Source organism: Mustela lutreola, chromosome 8 (assembly GCF_030435805.1).
Source record: "Mustela lutreola isolate mMusLut2 chromosome 8, mMusLut2.pri, whole genome shotgun sequence".
NCBI classification, from domain to species: Eukaryota; Metazoa; Chordata; class Mammalia; order Carnivora; family Mustelidae; genus Mustela; species Mustela lutreola.
The window spans coordinates 103,883,117-103,902,915 of record NC_081297.1 but is presented as its reverse complement, the minus strand read 5'-3'; the positions used below and the strand labels follow the sequence as shown (position 1 = coordinate 103,902,915).

The 19,799-nt window shown below is 37.5% G+C and overlaps 1 protein-coding gene across 3 annotated transcripts in view; it reads right to left on the bottom strand.

The window, feature by feature from the left end:
- FRS2 (fibroblast growth factor receptor substrate 2) overlaps positions 1 to 19,799 on the bottom strand; it is a 116,949-nt gene that overhangs the window by 16,348 nt on the left and 80,802 nt on the right. For 2 of the 3 annotated variants that reach the window (XM_059186297.1, XM_059186296.1), the window contains one exon: positions 9,954 to 10,052. The exons of the other annotated variant lie outside the window; for it this stretch is intronic. The gene's annotated coding sequence lies outside the window, so the exon portion shown is untranslated. The remainder of the gene's footprint in view (positions 1 to 9,953; positions 10,053 to 19,799) is intronic. 3 annotated transcript variants of the gene reach the window in all.

The window sequence follows — 19,799 nt, the reverse complement described above, 5'->3', positions numbered from 1 at the left end:
TGCCTTCGGCTCAGGTCATGATCCTGGAGTCCCGGGATCGAGTCCCGCATCGGACTCCCAGCTCCATGGGGAGTCTGCTTCTCTCTCTGACCTTCTCCTCGCTCATGCTCTCTCTCACTGTCTCTCTCTCAAGTAAATAAATAAAATCTTTAAAAAAAAAAAATGCTAGAGTCTAAGTTCTAGAATGTTTGGGTATCAGAACCTTTAGAAGCGGCTGACTCTGGCTTCTCCACTTTAGCTATGACACTGGACAAACCACTTCTCTCTATACTTTCCTCAGCCATACAAGGAGAGGGCAGACCAAACCACCTCTGAAGTTCCTTTCCAGCTAATTTCACCCAGTGGTAGGCTAATTCTCCACCTCCAGTCACTTTTCTTTTTTCTTTTTTCTTTATTTATTTGACAGAGAGAGAAATCACAGTAGGCAGGCAGAGAGAGGGGGAAGCAGTCTCCCCACCAAGCAGAGAGCCCGAAGTGGGCCCGATCCCAGGAGCCCGAGATCATGACCCCAGCTGAAGTCAGAGGCCCAACCCACCGAGCCACCCAGGCGCCCTCCAGTCACTTTCCTTAAACTTCACCGTTACTCCTCCCAAGACTGATTTTAGAATCCACCCACCATACCTAATCTAGAAGAGCCCTCCAGAACCAAATCAGAAGTCAGGCATCAGGATACAGTCAATATGAACAAGCATGCCACGCAGTCACAGGATAATGACACACCTTATAGCAATAAATTATTATCTAGAGTTTCAAGAGATTTCAATAAACTTTTGGGAAATTTCTGGTCAATCTATTCCTTTTTTACAACACAGAAAAAATCAAACTCAAGCATGGGCACTAACATTTACTGAATAACTACACTGTATCAGGCATTATTGCTAATAGTCTCATTTTAATCTACATATTGACTAAAGTTAACAAACGACTGATATCCAAAACAAACATTTTAAAATCATGAATCCACATGCAAACAAAATTTTCAACTCTGGACTTCAAACCAATATACAAAATAAACAGATTGGCCAGGTGCTTGCTTGAGCTCCCCCATAAGCTGCAGCGATACCCTACGTTAGAGGGGGAAGCAACCCAGGGACTCTGCCTCAGAACACCCTGCTTTTCTCCAGAAGCTTAATATATAATATTATCTTATATGATTGTAATTATATGATTATGCTTTGTCTTCAGCTTGTAAAATTATCTTGCTGATTAGCTAAACAAATCAGTTCTCTTATTTGAATACATATTGTTTGTCATCTCTTCTGGGAGATATCAGACAGCCAATTAACTCAGGAAAATCTCTCTTCCTCTTTTTTATTCATTCCATTGATAAGCATCTCACAACTCCCATCTTGAAGTAAGTCTGATCATAGTAAATATGATTAAAAGAAGGGAGGGTGATCCTCCATAACCATAAATCAAGGAGAAGTCTTAAGTCTTGAAGTGAAACATATTAAAGAATCTATGTACCAACCTACACAGCTCTTGAAAATACTAAAAAGCATCCAACAAAATCTCTGAAAATTTATTCTGTTCCACCTTTAGACTTTTTCTTTTCTTAATATGCTTTTCTTTTTTTTAAGATTTTATTTATTTATTTATTCGTCAGAGAGAGAGAGAGAGAGCGAGAGCACACAAGCAGGCAGTCGGAGAGAGAAGCAGGCTCCCTGCTGAGCAAGGAGCCCAATGCGGGACTCGACCCCAGCACCCTGGGATCATGACCTGAGCTGAAGGCAGCAGCTTAACTGACTGAGCCACCCAAGCGTCCCCTTAATACTCTTCATGTAAAAGACACAAAACATAAAATTTACCTCCCTACCTATTTTTAAGTGCACAGCTCAGTCCTATTAAGTATATTCAATAGTGTTGTGTGACCACTATCCAGAACTTCTTCCTCTTACAAAATGGAAACTCTGTACCCATTAAACAGTTCATTTCCCCTTCCAGCTAATCCTGGCAATCACTATTCTACTTTTTCTTTTTATGAGTTTGACTACTCTAGGCACCTCATATAAATGAGATAACAGCATTTATCTTTTTGTGCTTGTCTTACTTCATTCACTAGGCATAATGTCCTTGAAGTTCATCCATGTGGTAACAGATGTTAGAATCTCCTCGTAAGAGGACTTAAAGAGGCACCAGGGTGGCTCAGACCTTAAGCGTCTGCCTTCGGCTCAGGTCATGATTCCAGGGTCCTGGGATCAAGCCCCACATCAGAGTCAATTATCATATGGTTTCGCTTACTTGTGGAGCATAAGGAATAACACAGAGGACACTGGGAGATGGAGAGAAGGGATTTGGGGGAAATTGGAGGGGGAGATGAACCATGAGAGACTGTGGACTCTGAGAAACAAACTGAGGGTTTTGGAGGGGTGGGGGGAGGGGGATGGTAGGCCTGGTGGTGGGTAATATGGAGGGCACGTATTACATGCAGCACCGGGTGTGGTGCATATACAATGAGTTCTGGAACACGGAAAAGAAATTAAAGAAAAAAAATTTTTTTTAATTAAAAAAAAAAAATCCTTTAAAAAGGGGGGGATATTGGTTTATAGTTTTCTTATAGTGTTTTTTGTCTGGCGTTGGCATCAGGGTAATGCTGGCCTCACAGAATGCATTAAGGAGTGCTCCCTCTTCTTCAGTTTTTTTTTTTTTTTAAAGTTTGAGAAGAGCTGATACTAATTCTTTAAATGTTTGGTGGAATTCACCAATGAAACCAGTCCTTTTCTAGTCAGGATATTTTAAATTACTGATTCAATCTCCTTACTACTTACAGGTCTATTCAGATTTTCTATTTTTTGTGTGATTCAGTCATGGTAGGTTTTGCTTCTAAGAATTTGTCCACTTCCTCAATGTTATCTAGTATGTTAGTAAAAACTGTTCATAGCACTCTCTTATAATCCTTTTTATTTTCGTAGAATATGTAATGATAAGAAATGAAAGTGGGGAGAGGTTTTCATTTCTTATTTTAGTAATTCAAGTCTTCTTTTTTTAAATTAGTCTATCTAGCTAAACATTTGCCAACTTTGTTGATCTTTTTAAAGAATCAGCTTTTTTATTTCTATTTTCTATATCATCTATCTCTGCTCCAGACTTTATTATTTCCTTCCTTCTGCTAGTTTTAGTTTTGTCTTCCTTTTCTAGTTCCTTAAGTTATAAAGTTAGCTTGTTAACTTGAGGTCTTTCTTATTTTTTTAATGTATTAAGCATTTATAGTTGTAAATTTCCCCAAGTACTACTTTCTCTGGGTCCCATTAGTTTTGGCATATTGTGTTTTACTTTCATTTATCTCTAATTTTTTAAACTTTTATCTATTTATTTGAGAGACAAAGAGTAAGAAAGAAAGCACCAGAGGGGTATGTGGGTGGCTCAGTGGGTTAAGCCTCTGCCTTTGGCTCAGGTCATGATCTCAGGGTCCTGGGATCGAGCCCCACATCGGGCTCTCTGCTCATCAGGGAGCCCGCTTCCCACCCACACCCTGCCTGCCTCTCTGCCTACTTGTGATCTCTGTCCGTCAAATAAATAAATAAAATCTTAATAATAATAAAAAAAGATAAAATCTTTAAAAAGCAGGGGGGAGGATCAGAAGGAGAAGCAGACTCCCCATGGATCAGAGAGCCTGATGTGGGACTCAGTCCTGGAACTCTAGGATCATGACCTGAGCCAAAGGCAGACACTTAACCAACTGAGCCACCCAGGCACCCCTGTTGTTGATTTCTAACTTCATCCTTTGTGGTTAGAGAAGATACTTTGCATGATCTCTATTAGTTTCATGTATTTAAAAAATAAAAATAAAAAATAAAATAAAATCTATTAAGACCTACTTTGTGGCCTAACATATCATCTATCCTGGAAAATGGCCCATGCGCACTTGAGAAAAACGTGGATGCTATTATTGGTGGGTACAGTGTTTTGTATGTGTGTTAGCTCTAGTTAGTTATGCCCTCTATTTACTTAACTTATATTCTATCTATTATTATGAGTAGGGTACTGAAGCCTCCAACTACTACTGTGAAACTCTATTTCTGCCTTCAGTTCTGTCAGTTTTTACTTTGTGTATTTTGATGGTCTTTCATTAGGTACGTAAGTGTTTATAACTCTTATACCTTCTTGCTCTGTTGAATATTTTATTAATATAGAATATCTTCTTTGTCTCTTATAACCTTTTAATTTTATTATTTTTTAAAAATTTTATTATGTGACACAGACAGAGCACATGTAGGGGGAGCAGGCAGAGGAAGAAGCAGGCTCCCTGCTGAGCAGGGAGCCTGACATGGGGCTCAACCCCAGGATCTTAGGATCACGACCTGAGCCAAAGGGAGATGCTCAACTGACTGAGCCACTCATCTGTCTCACCTATAACCTTTTTAAATCTGAAGTTTACTTCATCTTATATTAGTATAGCCACTCATATCCTCTTTTGGTTATTATTTGCATGTAATATATTCTTCCACCATTTTACTTTCAATCTATTTGTCTTTGGATCTCAAGTGAGTCTTATGTAGATAGCATATCATAAGATCATGTGTTTTTATCCATTCTGCCAATCTGTGTTTTAACTGGAGAGCTTAGTGCATTTGCAATTAATTACCGATAAGGAGTGACTTCTGTCATTTTGCTCTTTGTTTACTATATGCCTTAAGCTTTTTGTCCCTCATTTCCTATACTACTGTCTTTTGTGTTTACCTGGTTGTTTTACAGTGAAATGTTTAAGTTCCCTTCTGGTTTTCTTTTTTGTGTATACTCTATAGCTCTTTTCTTTGCAGTTACCATGGGGATTAGATTTCACATCCTAAAGTTATAGCAGTCCAATGTGAATTTATCCCAGCTTAACATCAATAACCTCTGCTCCTTTACAGCTCCATCTTCACTCCTTTCAGTTACTGATGACCCAAACCTACTTTATATACTGTGCGTCCAAAAAGATAAGCTAATCATTCTTCTAAATGTGTTAAGTCTCTCTCTCTTTTTTAAGATTTTATTTATTTGAGAGAAGAAAGAGAGAAAAAGAGAACACGGTGGTGGGGAGGGGGGCAGCAGGCAGAGGGAGAGGGAGAAGCAGACTTCCAGCTGAGCAGGGAGCTCTATGTGGGACTTGATCCCAGGACCCTGGGATCATGACCTGAACCAAAGAAAGACACTTAACTGAATCATGTAGGCACCACTGTATTAGTCTCTTATATAGAAAACAGAAGAATTATAAGCCAAAATTATAATACTAGCTTTTTTCCCCTTTAAAATGTATTAATTTCCTAAACATATAGAAAACAAAAAGTGCAGTTACAAATCTTTGTTACAATAGCACTAGCTTTTCTAACTCCCCTGTATTTATCTTTAGTGAGTTCTTCATTTTTCCATATGGTTCAAGTTACTGCCTATTCTCCTTTTGTTTCATCTTGCAGGACTCCCTTGCACATCTTCTTACAGGGCAGGTCTAGTGGTAATGAACTTCCTCAGCTTTTGCTTATCTGGGAATGTCTTAATTACCCCAACACTTCTGAAGGACAGTTTTGCCAGATACAGAATTCTTGGTTGACAGTTGTTTTTTGTTTGTCTGTTTGTTTAAAGCACTATGAATATATAAGCCCACTGCCACCTGTCCTCCCAAGTTTCTGATGATCAATTCACTAATAATCTTATTGACGATCTCTTGTAGGTGATGATTTGCTTCTCTCCTGCTGTTTTCAAGATTCCTAGTCTTTGGGGTGCACCAGGGTGGCTCAGTCAGTTAAGCATTTGCCTTCAGCTTGGGTCATGATCTCAGGGTCCTGGGATCAAGCACCATGTTGGGCTCCCCACTCAGCGGGGAGCCTCCTTCTCCCTCTCACTCTGCCCCTACGCCCGAATCATGCTCTGTCCCTCTCTCTCTCTCTCTCTCAAATAAATAAAATCTTAAAAAGAAAAGACTCCTTGTCTTTGGCTTTAGGAAGTTTACTGTTATGCATCTTGGTGTGTGTTTCTTTGATTTAATCTTATTTAGAGTGCAAAGAGCTCCTTGGATATTTATATTTGTGTCTTTCATAATATTTGGGAAGTTTTCAGCCCTTATTTCTTTAAATATTCTCTCCTCCTGTTTCTCTCATCTCTTTCTAGCATTTCCATAATATGTATGTTGCTCCACTTGACTGTGTACCACAGCTCTCTCAGGCTCTCTTCATTTTTCTTCAATCCGTTTTCTTTCCATTCTTCAGACTTGACGATTTCCATTGGCCCATCTTCATGTCTGCTGACTCTGTTTGGCCTACTCATACATGCCTTTGAATCTACTGAATTTTTCATTTTAGTTATTACACTTTTCAGCTCCAGAACTTCTATTTGATTTCTTTTTGTTTTCTCTTTATTGGTATTTTTGTTTTCCACATTTTCCTTTAATTCTCTAAGCATCTTTAAGACCACTGGTTTTCATCTTTCTGTAATATTACTATCATCATGACTTTTTCCGAGGCAATTTCTGCTATTTTATTTTTTTCCTTTAAATGGCCCATTCTTTCTTATTTCTTTGTATGCCTTGTGATTTTCTTGCTGAAAACTGGAACATTTTAACCTAAAAATAGGTAGTTCTGGAAACCAGATTCTCTCCTTCTCCTCCCTTTTGCTGTTTCTTGTGATTGTTCTTATTATTTATTTATTTTTAATTTGTTGTAGGCTGGCTCTGTGCCAAGAGTCAATCTGACATGTGCACTTAAGGTCCTGTCTTCTCAGATCTTTTCTGGGCCTTTTTCTGGACATGTGAGGTCACCTTCAAATTTTCCCTATACATGCAGTTGTTTTTGAATATTGTAGTCTTTAATGTCTGTTTCCCAAAGGGAAAAAAGAGAAAAATGAATGGGGCAAAAGAAGGTGTTAGTCCTTAAAATCCTAGAAGTCACTTTAGCTGGAGGGGAGGGGCTTGCAACAATGGGGGTTGCAACAACAAAGTTGGTTGCCCACTTTTTTTTTTTAAATTAACATATAATGTATTTGCTCCAGGGATATAGGTCTATGAATCATCAGGCTTACACATTTCACAGCACTCACCATAGCAATACTCTCCTCACTGTCCATAACCCAGACACCCTATCCCTATCTCCCAACCTACCAGCAACCCTTAGTTTATTTCTCGAGATTAAAAGTCCCTTATGGTTTATCTCCCTCCCAATCACATCTTGTTTCATTTTTTTCTTCCCTACTCCCTACCAATTTGCCTCTCAAATTCCTCATATCAGAGAGATCATTTGATAATTGTCTTTCTCTGACTGACTTATTTTGCTGTATACACATACATAATGGAATACTATGCAGGTAAAGAAGATGTGGTCCATCATGTTTTGATGGACATCTAGGTTCTTTCCATAGTTTGGCTATTGTGGACATTGCTGCTAAAAACATTCAGGTTCACGTGCCCCTTTGGATCACTACATCTGTACCTTTAGGGTAAATACCCAGTAGTGTGATTGCTGGATGGTAGGGTAGCTCTAATTTCAACTTTTTGAGGAACTTCCATACTGTTCTCCAGGTAGTTGCCCACTTCTTTTGTATGTACTTCTGTAATCAGAAGCAGCAATCAGTGACCCAAGTATAGATCTCTGACATTTGGAAAAGATGATCTTTTTTGCCTATCTTGGCTCTCACAAGCTGTGTGTAAGCTGCACTGGGCTGGGAGGAAAAGATGGGTAGCTGTGCTGAGAGCCGAAGCTGACTGAAATTAATCGCAATTTATAGCCAAGCCTGCTGGTACATGCAAGTCTCCAATAACTTCAATAACTTGGAAGTACCAAAACAGCTATAAAAGATTCTGCCAGCGCAACTGTTGCCTAGGTAGGGAGATAGATTACTAATGCTTCCTATTCCACCATACTTTTTGAGTATCAATATATATTCACTTTTACCATTTTATTTCCTCGATTATCAGCAATGCCAAGTATTGTGAAGTTTTTACTTGCTTTTACTGTTTATCAATGTAAATATTCAGCATGTCAGTCTTGTGTCAGGGATTAAAAGACTTTATGGGCTTTTTTTTTTTTAAGATTTTATTTATTTGATAGAAGACACAGCAAGAGGCGGAACACAAGCAGAGGGAGTGGGAGACAGAGAAGCAGGCTTCCCACTGAACAGGGAGCCAGATGTGGGGCGCAATCCTAGGACCCTGGGATCATGATCTGAGTGGAAGGCAGAAGCTTAACAAGCCACCCAGGCGCCCCTATGGGCTTCTTTCTATACAAAAACACATTCTAAGTTCCTAAAAACTGCTATACCACAGCACTCCTGGAATGAACATAACCTAAATAGGTGTCCTGCATTTGACTCTGAAACATGATTGCTTTAGAGACTATCCATGACTTGTTAACTGTCTTTGATTTCTTCTCACTAGCAAAAGACTTAGAACCAAAAGGTGATTTGGAGGTAGTGAGAAGAAGGAGGTAGCTATAGACACTATATGGAGCTATAATCTTGTTGTAACATGTAAGTTACTTTGTAAAATAGGTATATCAGATCAACTATGACTCCATACTCAAGAAGAATACAATGATTTTGTCAGGAAAATTATCAAGAAGCTAAAAATTATACTAAATATTATCTATAACACCTTATTTTTCTATAGCAAACTGATTTTAAAGTCTTCATTGTACACTAGACATAGATTCACTTGGATTATCTCAATCTATACAACCACTCTATGAAGTAGGTACTATCATTATTTCTATGTTCCAAATGAAGAAACCAAGACTTGAAGAAGTTAGGTAGCTTTTCCAAGGTCAATAGCTAATAAGAAGAGCCAAATTAAATCCAAATCTGACTCTAAAACCTAAGCTCTTATTAATTACTATTTATAAAAAGCTTAAACCAGTGCCTAGTATACAGTAAGCAATTAGTAAATGCTAGCCACTGAAATAATAACAATAATTTATTTTAAAACGATGTTTTAGATGGCAGTCAGTCAACCATTCTGTGCCTAAATTTCCTCATCTTATTATAAGATTAGAATACCTATTTCACAGAGTTATTGTGAAAAACCAAACAAATTCTAGCTATCAAAACACTAAGAAAAATATATAGTGTTTAAAAAGACAAGGAATTATTATATCACTGCTACAGGTAAAATCCTGTGTCTTGTATTACAAAGGAGCCTTTTCCACTATAAGCATAGAAGCCTAAAACTTAATCACTATCCTCATAACAAGAATTATATTAATAAATTTAGTAAAGCTGCCTTAAATTATTCCAATATGATTCTTACAGAATGACAAGCAAAGAGAACACTGAACTCTATTCATGAGTGTGATTATAAATTTGGTGCTTAGGAAGGTATATTTGCTCTTGCAGTTCACTAGCACTGAGGGTGAATTTGGCTTATACTACAGTAGTTCTGTTCAAATGCAGCCAGGACAGAATATCTATAGTTAGAAGCATAGCAATATAACTCTAAAATCGGGGCACAGCTAACTGCCACATTTAATTACATTAAAACAATCAAGAGAATGACATTCAAAAAACTTGTTCTTTATGTCAATGGTCTGCCTAGTTATTGGGACATATAGGTTTCCTGATTATTCTTAACACTGCTAAGGACTTTTTATTCTTTATATTACTCTGACGAAGAGCTAAGAAACAAACAAAAACAAGCTAAGTGGAGAGATTTCTCAGTATATTTCCGCTAGTCACCAAAACCAGAGCCATTCTATGAAAAGTAAGGACACCTGCAACATAAGTTTCCTTGTTAGCTGAAAACTGAAGTACCATAATCTCACACACACACACACACACACAAGTACTCAACTATTTTTTAAGCATCTATCCATGAATATGGTTGTATCTGCATATTCTTAAGTCCATATACGGAGATTTTTCTCCCTTTAGGTTTTTTATTTTACTAGGGTTGGTTATTTACTAGTAGTTGGTGAACTAGTTTGCAATCCATAGCCATCTAACCACACCACCCTCCTTCTTAAATTCTTCAAAAAATCAATTACATTACTTACACACTTCATTCAATATCTGGTACTTTGTTTTTTGGAAACTCTTTAATCTAAATTCCTGGTACTGTAATTTAAACCAGATTCCTCTCATTTCTGTTTTCTCTGTAAGAGATAAGTAAAACCAGCATGATCAAGGAAAATTAAGCACATACCTATGTATATTTAAACTGGTAACAATTCATTTTCCTGTGGATAAATCTAAAATATTAACAAAGTAACATTTTCTTATTTCAGATATAGTTGTTTGACTGAAGCTTGCAAAAAATTACTTAGTAGGTAATAATAATTTATAAACAATTATCAATATTAAGGAGAGAATAAAAAATAAAAAATTGAGTTCATTCATTTTTGCCATCTTCATACTGAAACATTCAACAAATTATTTTCTGAGCACCAATTCTCTTTGCCAGACACTGAGTTAAATGCTAGAAATAAGATACAGACATACTCCCTGATTTCAAGGAGCTTATTATTTGGTGAAAGAGGCAGACAAGAAAATGAAAACGTGATTGAGTTACAAACCCATACACAAGTGCCATCAAAACTGCTCACAGCAGAAGCAAAGACAATTGACAGGAGGCCTCCTGAGAAAGGTAACCTCTAAGTCGAGTCCTAAAAGACTGAAGGGAGTTTGCTAAGGCTAGGGCAATCCAGATCAAGAAGAGTGCAGGCAAAAGCATGGAAGCATAAAAGGACATGGCCTGCTCGAGACGCAGCAAATAATTCTTTACAGCTGAGATGTAGGGTATGCATGGGAAAATATTAAGAGATATGTAGAAAGGCAGGCTCATGCCATTTCATGAAGGGTCAGTTTGCACTTCCATAGTTCACGTTCTCACTTATAATCGTAAAGATGCCACTAATATCTTACCAAAATACTATCCTATAAGCAGAAAATCTAGAGTCCGTACAAGGAGAATTTCTAATTCCAAAGAATACAATATTGATGTTTTACTGTCTATGACACCCAAAGTCTAACCTATCAATCACAGTATCCATCTATAAACATAAGCATTCTCCCAACAGCACCTAGACTTGCTATAGATACTCCTTTGAGACCTAAAAAGTTACCCACTTTAATCTCATATTTCACATTGAATTGGAAAAAGTCCTTTTCTTTTTTATTTAATAATTTTCCTTTTTTAAAAAAATTATTTATTTATTTGACAGAGATCACAAGTAGGCAGAGAGGCAGGTAGAGAGAGTGGGGGAAGCAGGCTCCTTGCTAAGCAGAGAGCCCGATGCGGGGCTCAATCCCAGGACCCCGAGATCATGACCTGAGTCGAAGGCAGAGGCTTAACCCACTGAGCCACCCAGGTGGCCTGGAAAAAGTCATTTTGAATCATACACTTTAACTTTTAAGAATGAAATGAAAGAATTTATAGCTATACCTTAACCATTTATCTACCTATCAACAATTTTAAGTGTGTACTTAGCAAATACTCAGAAAATGATACTAAAATGGCTTGATAAAAATAAAACAAGAGAAATTAAAGTGAAATATTATATAAAAGACCATTTGCCTTTAATTATACTGGTCATTATTCAATCCTGGAGTATAACCTTGGAATATACTTATACCCAGAAACACCGGTGATGAAAATTATACAATGGGGTGGCTCAGTTAATTGTCTGCCTTCAGCTCAGGTCATGATCCCAGGGTCCTGGAATTAAGCTCTACCTCGGACTCCCTGCTCAGCAGGAAGCCTGCTTCTCCCCCTCCCACTCCCCCTGCTGTGTTTCCTCTCTCCCTGTGTTGCTCTCTTTCAAATGAATGAATAAAATCTTAAAAAAAAAATAAAAAGAAATTTATACAATGAAGTCTGTCCATAATCTCTGACCTAAGATAGAAAAACACAACTACAGATGTACAAACCCAGCAGATGAGTCACTCTGCCTTAGCTAACTCAACAATGTAATCAGTACCAATGGCAACAATCCGAGCACCTTCAATCGTAGGAAAAAGTATCATTAACCTTGGGAACTCTCAGAGAAACTCTCAGTTTAGTACTTTACGCTGTCACATAAAAATATGTACAAGGAAATCAAATACCATCCTCCAGTAACATCAAAGTGATAACATTCTATGTAACAGGTCACAGAGCTCTCTCCACTAAAAATCCACTAGAGAAAAACGACATGTAATTTTAAGATAGCAATAAGAAAGTATAAGGCATTCTCCAGAAAATATTTATCACTAACTCTGAAAATTGGAATAAATATATGTCATCTTACAGATATAGTGCATTCAATTTTCTCTAAGTACTGTGTATCAGAATTCCAAGTTCATATTCTTCAACTCAGTCATTTCCACATATTAATTCATACAACTGTGTCAAATTAACAAATGATTACTTACCCTCATATTAAACCTCTAGTTTATACATAATAAACCTCTAGTTTATACATTAAACCTCTAGATGTTTATACATCTATTCCTAATAGAGAGTAATCCACTATCCCAGACTGAACTCTACCATAATAAATATCCAACCTATGAGGTTTCACTGAACAGAGCAACAGTAAGAGGTAAAACCCAAGTATGAATTTTACAGTATTTTGCTTATTAGTAGTGTACACCAAATAGTTCTTTAAAAGCATCTGGCTTAATTCTGTAAACAACAAAACACTAAAGGCAAGCCACTCTAACTTCAAACTTCATATTACATATGAAACTTATTCAGTATCAATCAAGCTGTAAACATCTACAAAATAATACAAGCCATGCAAGGAAATCTCTAGGTATCTTCACTTTGTCTTTTATATGCTTAACCTAGAACTAAATAAACATTAATGAAGGATATCAGAAAAGGAAATAAAGTGGTAATTTTCAAAACTGAATATTTAAATGTATAGGTAGAATATATCATAAATCTGTATTTCCAAACACAGGTGGGTACCATGCTAGTACTAGACTCACATTAAAAAGCTAAATACTGATTTGTGTATATAAAATGTACACAATCTGCCTAGGTCAGGCAAATGCCAAGCAACTCTAAATAACCCTGAAAACGAACTGCTTCATGAATAGCTCATCAGTTTCTGCATTTAATTCAACCTAAGATGCTCTTAAACATGTTCTCAAAGGAAAATAAGCCTGATTATTTTCTTATTTTAGGGTAATGCATTCAAAATTATTGTTATAATCTAACATTAAAATCACCTGATTCAAGTACGCCACTTAAAAAAAATGGCTGGTGTGTGTGTGTTTTCTAACACTCTTCAACTTCACAAGATGCCACCCAACACACAAAGCTAACTAGAAATATTTACAATAATATTTACACCTACCCATTTGATGAGCTTCTATGGGGTCATTAATAAGCATTGTTTAAAGAACACCTAATGACGAAAAAAAATGTTCATGGTATAAAGTTAAGGAGGAAAAAAGGAAAAAAACAAAACAAAACAAAAACCTGTTCTTTTAAAATGCAATATGGTACCCTGGATTGGATTCTGGAACAGAAAAAGGACATGAGTGGATAAAGTAGGATAGTCCAAATAAAGTCTGTAGTTCATAGCATTGTGCCAGTGTTAATTTCTTAGTTACATAAGATTAACATTAGGGAAGGCCAGGTAAAGGGCATGTGGGAATTTCTGTACTATCTTTCCAACTTTTCTGTGATTCTAAAATTGTACTGGGGGGAAAAAAAAAAAGCTCATGTTAAAAATTACTCTCTGTGCCCAGTAGCAAATATAAGAGGCTTCTCATTTTAAAAAATAACATTCACACTTATTTTTCTCTCTCCCACCCCTACACACAACACCTAAACCCAGAAAAAAAAAGACTAGACCAGAATACACTAAAATATTAACATTTGTTCACTGGTGGCAGGATGAAAAGCAAATTTTTCTCTTTACATTTTCTACAGTGAATTGCTTTTATAATCAACAACTATTAACTAAAGAATATACAAATCAATACTTCATTAAAAACTTCTTTTGAAAGAAAAGCTATAAATGTCAAAGCAGAGCCCAAAGGCAGACTGCATACAAAACAGGTTAGGGCAGAGTGTGAAGAATGCAGTGGCCAAGGGAAACTGCCAGGAGTATTTAAGTAGGCATAACCTAATTAGTAAATGCTGGAAAACTGCCAACACACAGAACTTAACATCCACTCTGAGGCTAAAGGTGTTCACAGCCAGCAGAGTTATGCTCAGAATTCACACGTCTTAGAGGAATGTCCTGAAAGGCTCTGTAATACTAAGAATTTGTGGAGATTTATGGCTTGAGTTTATTTCAAACATAAATAATGCAGTTGGGGGTGACTGGCCAGCTCAGTTGGTGGAAGATGTGACTCTTGATCTAAGGGTTGTGAGTTCCAGCCCCACACTGGGTACAGAGATCAGTTAAACAAATAAAATCTTAAAAAAAATTAATAATAACAATACAGTTGGACATCTGGTATACAATTGGCCACTGAGGGCTTCCAGAAACATTCTTCAGTACTATGATGTGCTCTTTAAGTATTCTCCTCTATCTTTGACTTCTCCAGCACCTTCCTACAACCTATGCCCAACCCTTACTTAGCTCAAGATCAGGATCTAGAGACCACTGGGGTTACATAAACAAATCCTATTTCAGACATCTGAAAGGTATCACGAAAGTTATTATTCTGATACCCTCAGGGCAAAATATGTTCTAGAAGTCCATTAAACAATAAGAGGGGAAACTAAATCAATAACAAATGTTTCCCACTCTAAAATGACAAAATCAAATATATTTTGTCCCTTAAAGGAGGAAGTGCCAGTGGAATCAAACAGACTGCATTTTGATAGAATTTCTTCCAAGCTGTAATGAGGCTGATTAACCTGTATCAGGCTATCTGTCCCTACTAAACTAGCACTGTATGGCCAGTTCCAGGTTTGTGTCATTTTTTTAAAAAGTTTTTTAATTCTTTGTTTATAGTCACCCTCATTCTCAGTTGGTAGTACAGCAGGTCCTAGAACAGTCAAGTAAACATGTATGTGCATTTTTTTTTACCTTCTAAGTCCTTGAGGACTCTATAATCAGATAACTAAGCCTATTAAGAATAGGTGCAAAATATAGCCCTGCACTCAGAGACAAAAGAACATTTTATGTTAAAATGCATGGTATTTACTTCAAGGGCTTTATTACAACAATTTTAACTGTTAGAAGCCTTTTTTGCTTACTTTCTAGTCCTAGCTATGTTTAAGAAAATAGAGGCGACCAGAAAAGATCCTTAGGTATGGAGGCCACAGTAACAATTATTTATTATTGTTAGTATTTTGTTATTATTGTCAATACCAATGGAGATACACACTGTTTTTCATCAAAGCTAAGACACAACTGAGTTTAAGGCTGATATTTTATACACCACTAAGAAAAGAAGTTGCCAACTGAACTATGACATGACACTGATTTTAAGATACACCTAAATTTCTACTAATAAAATTGGAAAAAGTCTTAGAATCAATGAAGTACAGCATACAGTCAATAAAAACATTCAACTCATTACAAATGACACTAAGGGACCTGTGTTAAAAATCCTTTCCTTGCTCCTTCCCAGATGCTAGAAGATAGTTACAATGAAGTGACAGGATTTCAGAGTGTCTAAAACCAATGTTCTTTTGAGCCCTGGTAGATACTTGTCTCAAGAACAATCTTTCAGGACGGACAGTTGGGAACTATTTCCTTCATTCTTCAAATAGACAAATGAAGTGAAAAAATTAACCAAAATTTTACTAAAAGCCAAATTTAGAATTTTTAGTTTCTCCATCTACCACTTTAATTAACAAAGACAATATGCACTCTTTACCTAAAGGTTTCATGGTTTGTTTTACATCAGTTTTTACCTTGATCTTAAACTCAGGATATCAATTACACAAGGTCAAGGTAATCCTGAAGAGCTATCTTCAAAAGTACATCTCAGATCACTGGGGTTATTCCCTTTGAGCACAATTTACGATAAAATATAATTTTAAAGCAATGGTGAAATCTTTCCTTTTTAAGGGCAAGTGCGGAGAAACAAATATCTACAGAAAACAGAATTTCTAAGACGTTTTACTCTGTCTCACTTTCCCAATATTTTTTCACCAGCACTGGCTGAAAGCTATCACTTTAACTCCTTTTAAAAAAAGAAATCTGTGAACTTAATTAATTCAACAGTTAGCTACAAAGAATATTAGTCTCATATAATTAGGTACATGTAACATTCTTGTCAAAGCCTCTACATGCCAACTGCAAATGTGAATTCTCAAACTAGAACCCTGCTAAATAAGGCAGAATGCAGTGAAGGCAAAATCTTAATTATCGCATAATTGATAAATGGTCTACAACAGCTCTGCTGTCTTAACATATTTTAATATACCATATCAAAATCTAAAATAAAAGGCTTTGCTTTAAGCATGCTAAATTCCTCCAGCAGAAGACAGTATCAATCTCTGATAATGCCAGCAAGGCAGGATGACAGAATGAAAATACCATGGGCTTTAGGGCAACAGAAATCTGAACTCTTACTCAACCTTTCTGAATTTATGTTTCCTCATAGGCAAGTTAAAAACACCACCACTACCTACCTCATATGGTTGTTACAGGTCTGGAGGAGGTGGCAGTAATAACAGTTGGGGGCAGGGTCTGAATTAGGGTAGTGAACAATGAAAATGGAGAAAGATGGATTAGAGCAAAATACAAACATGAGCATTAATAACATTTGATGACTGATTAACCTGGGAAGGAAAGCAAGACTCAAGGAATGTACACATTCACTGACCTGGGCTGGGGAACACAGGGAGAACACAAGGTTTAGAGAAACAGGTAAGCTCAGTTTTGAACACATTGTGATGCCTATGGATATCCAAGTGGGAAAGAGATCCGAGCTAGAGATAGAAATCTACATCATCAACTTATGGATGCAAGGCATGAGCCAAGATGAGACTACCCAGTGAAAAGAAAAGTAAGACCTACAGAAACTCAGAAATACCAGTATTTAAGGGAACTGCAGAGGAAGGGAAGTCCACAAAAGAGACTAGACAGGCACTGTACAAGAACCCAAAAGAAAATCTCGAAGAGGGTGCTATCACAAAAGCCTAGGAAATACAATGATTCAAGGTGAGATGGGGTAAGAAACAGTCTCACTGGAAAGACTACAGAAACCACGTAAAGTTAGTTTGAAGAAAAGAATATTTAGCAGTAAGGATAAGCAGAGCAGAAACAGTCAGCTGTCATCAAATTTCTTTCTGTTTCATGGAGTAACAGACTTCATTTACTCCTGAAACAGAAATCAGGCCAAAACACAGAAGTCTGTGAGAATAAAACAGACTTCATCTTCTAAAAAGAATTGCGTTTCCAGTCACTAGCAAGGTTCAATAGATTCCACTACTGGTCAAGAAGGGGATGAGATGACTTTGATCTTTCTTTCAAGTGAAGTAGTTTCCAAGGACTAAACTAAATCCGAATACCTGCAGCATTAAAAAAAACAAAGAGAAAGATATAGCAAAAAGGTTTTTTAATATTTAGTAATATAAAGTAATGGTTCTATGAAGTTTTAAAAATCATTTCCAATTAATTCTAAGTAAAACACATAAAAAAGAGAAAGGCATTTTTTAAAAGATTGATTTAACGTTTGCATGTGAGCAGGGAGGAGGGACAGAAAAAGAGGCAGAGAGAATATCAAGCAGACTCCCTGCTCAGTGCAGAGCCTGACATGGGGCTGAGTCTCATAACCCAGAGATCATGACCTAAGCTGAAAATCAAGTCAGACCCTAACTGACTGAGGCACCCAAGGCACCCTAAGAAAGGCATTTTTAACCTTGTGAGTCCAAAGTGAAACATTTAATATGATATAAAAACTTTTAGAAAGTTGTCCCAGATGGTGGCATAGGAAGAGCCTGAACTTACTTCCTCCCATGGACACACCAAATCTACAGCTACCTATAAAAAATTCCCACTAAGAAAGAACTGAAAATTAGCCATTTGAACAGCTCCCCCAAAAAGGGATAAAAGGGCTACATCAGGTTAGGTAAGTGAGGGATAGACATGGTCTCACCAACTATTCTACCTCCTCACCCCGACCCCACAACTACCCACAGCAAGTCATCTCACAGTCTGAAGCCTCTCCCCAGGGAATGAAAAGTCTGTGCCTCACTTCAGGCACCCCAACCCTTGAGACCTACACCAGAGACAAGTCCCCAAACCAAAAGGGTTTATGTCCAGGGGACCTGGAGAGCTGTGAGGTTCTGAGGTACTCCTTTTGAGGGACTTGAGTATGGACTCATTTATCCTTGGATCCAGTGCAAAAGCAGCAGTTTGAGAGGTAACTGAATTATATGTGAAGGAGACTTATTTACTAATCTTAAAAAAGTTATCTGCTAGAGAAGCAAGAACCAGTTGGGAGTGTCTTTGGGCAGAGAGGTACCAGCAAGTGCCATTTTTGTACTCTCCCTCTACCTTTCCATGGCAGGCAGGCACATGCAGACACAGCCTTGCCAAAGCCATGGGCATGCCCCACCCCCAAAGTTCTTTCCTTGCAGGCTTATTCTACCCTTGGCACTCTCTAGCCATCTCATAAAACCCATGGGTGAGCACAGTCCATACAGTGGATGCCCCTTGACCACCTGGCCTCAGTAGCCAAAGGGGCTTGTGTTTCTGGGCTCCACAGGACTATAAAAGTCAGAAAGACAGTTCTAGGCAGGTTATTATACCCAAGGCACTACACAAACAGCAAACAGAAACATACCCTCGGTACCAAGAGGTACAGGCTTCAGCTCTGCCACACACTTATTACAGAGGTTCTCTCAGGAAATGTAAGCAGGGAGGCACCATCTGTGCGCCCTCCCTGGGCTGCAACACAGATCACTGGTACTTCCCAGAAATGAGCTTACAGACTCCTCTGAAGCCCTGATTTTTCAACTGTGGCCCGGGGGATACCTCCAGAACTGCTGGTCTGGAAGTCAGCAGGGTTTATGACTACAGTCCCTCAGTATTGTATATATTTGCATACTTTAAAAGCCTGAGGATCTGGCTTCCAACTGGCCTGAAACCAGGTACTGATTGAGATCATTCCCTCTGGAACACTGGCAGGTCTTGGCACATCCTCATCAACTAGGACCTGTTGAGAATAAATCAGCCTACTCAGACAATCACAAAGGTTTGAGAAACAACCAAGAGCTAGAGCAAGGTTGAACAATAGGTTCATCTAGGTTCATCATCTACACAAGGACACTCCTTCAAGACTAGGAGAGATAGGTCATTTACCTACTACATAGAAACAAATGCAGAAGGACAAGCAAAATGAGGAGACAAAGGAATATGTTCCAAATGAAAGAACGAGATAAAGCCCCAGGAAAGACCTTAATGAAACAGAGATAAGTAAGATAATTTACCCGATAAAGAGTTCAAAGTAATGGTCATAAAGAAACTCACCAATCAGAAGAAGAATGAATGAGCACAGTGAGAACTTCAACAAAGAGGCAGAAAATATAAGAAAGTACCACACATTAAGTCACCAAGATGAAATATATGCTGAACTGAAAAACACACTAAGAAGGGTTCACCAGCAGACTAGATGAAATAGAAGAAAGGATCAGTAACCTGTAAGACAGAGTAGTGAAACTCATCCAAACAGAGCATCTGTCAATCAATTAAAAGTGAGGAGACTAGTAAAGCAAAATCAAGCAAGCCAACACTCATATTATAAATGTCCCAGAAGGAGAAGAAAGAAAAAGGGGCAGAAAACTCATCTGAAGAAGGAACAGCTGAAAGCTTCCCTAGCCCAGAGACAGAAACAAACATCCATGTATAGGAGGCACTAAGAGTTCTAAATAAGATGAGCCCAAAGCAATCCACCCCAACACATATTATAACCAAAATGTCAAAAGTTAAAGATAA